Source organism: Triticum aestivum, chromosome 3A (assembly GCF_018294505.1).
Source record: "Triticum aestivum cultivar Chinese Spring chromosome 3A, IWGSC CS RefSeq v2.1, whole genome shotgun sequence".
NCBI lineage: Eukaryota > Viridiplantae > Streptophyta > Magnoliopsida > Poales > Poaceae > Triticum > Triticum aestivum.
Genome location: NC_057800.1, coordinates 289,019,408 through 289,023,036, shown reverse-complemented (window position 1 = coordinate 289,023,036; position 3,629 = coordinate 289,019,408).

Below are 3,629 nucleotides of genomic sequence, written 5' to 3'. Positions count from 1 at the left end.
GTGTTTCTCTGAATTTCTTTTCTTTTTATTCGAGTTGTACCGAGGAGAAGACCATGATGAAAATGTTGAGTGGCTCTCATATGAATAACTGTTGATCTAATAAAGATCCCATTTTACCTTGTCTTCTCCTGTTGAATAAAATGTTTTGCAGATTCCAGCTTAGTCCATGGCACTCTTGCACTATTATTATCTTCATATCGTTCGGCCGTGCAAGTGAAAGGCAATAATGACGATATTCGATGAACTGGCCTTGGCAGCGAGAAACTGGTATGAACTTGACTTGTTCTGGTTGTGTAAATATGTTTAACCTAGTATACATGATTCAACCCATTATGATTAAACATGTTTGCAATGAAAATTAGAGATTATAGTGCTAGGAGTGGATAATGATTTATCTTGGATATCAACATTGCGTTAAAATGATTGTGGTGTAGTTTGATGATATGGTATCCTCCTCTGAATGTTTGAGTGGCTTGACTTGGCACATGTTCATGCATGTAGTTGAATCAAAACCAACATAGCCTCTATGATATTTATGTTCATGGTGTTCATATCCTACTCATTCTAGTGTCCAATGTTACTTATGCATAATGCATGTTCATGACCGTTGTTGCTCTCTAGCTGGCCGCTTATCAATCTAATTGCTAGCCTCCGCCTATACTAAGTGGGAATTCTGCTTGTGCATCAAAAACCATGGACCCAAAGTTATTCCAGATGATTCCACCATACCTACCTGTATGCGGTATTACCCTGCCGTCCTAAGTAAATTTGCATGTGCCACCTCTAAAAACTTCTTAAAAAAATATCCTTTTTGTGTGCCTGGATCGTTCATGGAATGACAGGAGGTGGTCGGTATCTTCCATGCTAAGCGGGTTATTCTCAGGTCGAGTGTTTATTCACTCGCCATCACACGAGAAAAGGGCGGTAATAGGGATACACAGTCCAAAACTACAAACTGAAAAAGCCTACAAATAATAAAACAAAAACTCCCAATGGAATCAAAACCTTTACTTTTATCGCTTGGGAACCGCCACTAGCATGCTTAGCATGGAAGATGTTGATAAGTAATAGTCATGAAGTAAATGATAAGGGTGCATGTCTCAAAATATCATTTCCCTCTGTTTTAAAAACTTGAGCTCTGGCACCTCTGCAAATCACTGCTTCCCTCTGTGAAGGGACTATCCATTTACTTTTATGTTGTGTCATCACCTTCTAAAACAAGCGCTAGAACCTGAGAGCACTTCTGTCATGACTTATGCATTGTGTGTAGCTAATATTGGGTGCATCATGACTGGATCTTTTCTACCATGAATTACAATGTTTAGTCGCTGCTTGAACTTTGGAGGTGCTCTGCATTTATGTTTTGTGGTCTCAGAAAGGGCTAGAGAGATACCACTATTGTCATATTATATCATGGTTGTTTTGAGAACGTGTTGCCGCTTGAGATACCTTATTATTTCTCGCTAGCTGATTATGTCATTGATACAAGTTAATATAATCTTTAAAAGTTATTGTCGGCATGGTTAGTTATAATGTTGGCTGAAAACCTGAGTGTTGTTTAAGCTTATTTATGCAAACAAGAGCAAAAGAGTTCGTAAAAGTTTTTCTTTTTCACTTTCAGTTTATCAACTGAATTGCTTGAGGACAAGCAAAGGTATAAGCTTGGGGGAGTTGATACGTCTCCAACGTATCTACTTTTCCTAACGCTTTTCCTCTTGTTTTGGACTCTAATTTGCATGATTTGAATGAAACTAACCCCGGACTGATGCTGTTTTCAGCAGAACTACCATGGTGTTGTTTTCGTGCAGAAATAAAAGTTCTCAGAATGGAACAAAACTTTGCGAGGAATTTTTATACAATAAACAAGAATTTCTGGAGCCAAGACCTACTGGAGTGGGGCACCTGGGTGGGCACAACCCACCAGGGTGCGCCCCCTCTCCTAGCGCGCCCAGGTGGGTTGTCCCCACCTGGCCCCGTAGACCCAAAAACCGATGCTATAAAATCCTATTTTTCCAGAAAAAAATCAGGGAGAAAGAATTATTGCGATCCACGAGACGGAGCCGCCGCCACCTCTCGTTCTTCATCGGGAGACCAGATCTGGAGTCCTTTGGGGCTCCGGAGAGGGGGAACTTCGTTCTTCGTCATCACCAATCCTTCTCCATCGCCAATTCCATGATGCTCCCCACCGGGAGTGAGTAATTACTTCATAGGCTCGCTGGTCGGTGAGGAGTTGGATGAGATTCATCATGTAATTGAGTTAGTTTTGTTAGGGCTTGATCCCTAGTATCCACTATGTTCTAAGATTGATGTTGCTATGACTTTGCCATGCTTAATGCTTATCACTTTGGGCCCGGGTGCCATGATTTCAGATATGAAATGTTTATGTTATCACCATTATATCCATGTTCTAGATCCGATCTTGGAAGTTATAGTCAGCTACTACGTGTTATGATCTGGCAACCCTGGAGTGACAATAGTCGGGACTACTCCCGGTGATGATTGTAGTTTGAGGAGTTCATGTATTCACCGTGTGTTAATGCTTTGTTCCGTTTCTCTATTAAAAGGACGCCTTAATATCCCTTAGTTTCCAATAGGACCCCGCTGCCACGGGAGGGTAGGACAAAAGATGCCATGCAAGTTCTTTCCATAAGCACGTATGACTATTTACGGAATACATGCCTACATTATATTGATGAACTGGAGCTAGTGTCATATCCCCTAGGTTATAACTAACTCATGATGAATATCATCCAACAATTCATCGATCCAATGCCTACAAATTTATCCTATATTGTTCTTGCTAAGTTACTACTGCTATCATTACTGTTGCACTTGTTACAAACTACTGCTATCATCGTTACCATTGTTGCTGCTACTATTATCAAAACTATCATACTACTTTGCTACTGATCACTTTGCTGCAGATAATTAATCTCCAGGTGTGGTTGAATTGACAACTCAGCTGCTAATACCTTAAAATATTCTTTGGCTCCCCTTGTGTCGAATCTATAAATTTGGGTTGAATACTCTACCCTCGAAAACTGTTGCGATCCCCTATACTTGTGGGTTATCAACATTACAACCCATTTTTAGCCAGGACAATGGTTTATAATTTCAACCAAATTTCCCACATTTTGATGCGATCTGATATATTATTTATCCCGAAATTTCGAGCCATATTAAATCTAATTTAAAAATAAACTTATATTAGGCAAAAATTCAACAAAATTATGTGCGCAACAATTAATGAAATAAAAATTTTAAAATTAAAAAAATGCAATGCGGGAGCTTCCCGCCCTCTGACGAGGTTCCGTAAAAATCCAAAAAAAAATTGAAACTAATTACCTGTTCGGAGTGTTTTTCAATATTTACAATACATTTTTATAATTACAACCCATTTATTATTTTAAAGCCCATTTTCTTGGCAAGCCTAATGCATCCCTCGTTGGAAAGATTTGCAGCCCAATGGACCGGAGAATAACAAGTTGTCCTGGGTTAGGTATTCCTCAAAAAAAGTATAGCTGGGCAAGCCCTTTTCACCTTGAAAAATTAATACGTGCGCAATAGTCTGGGCTAGACGGGCCACAGCCCGCCCAGTTGATACTACTCCTCTGAACAACAACAAAAAT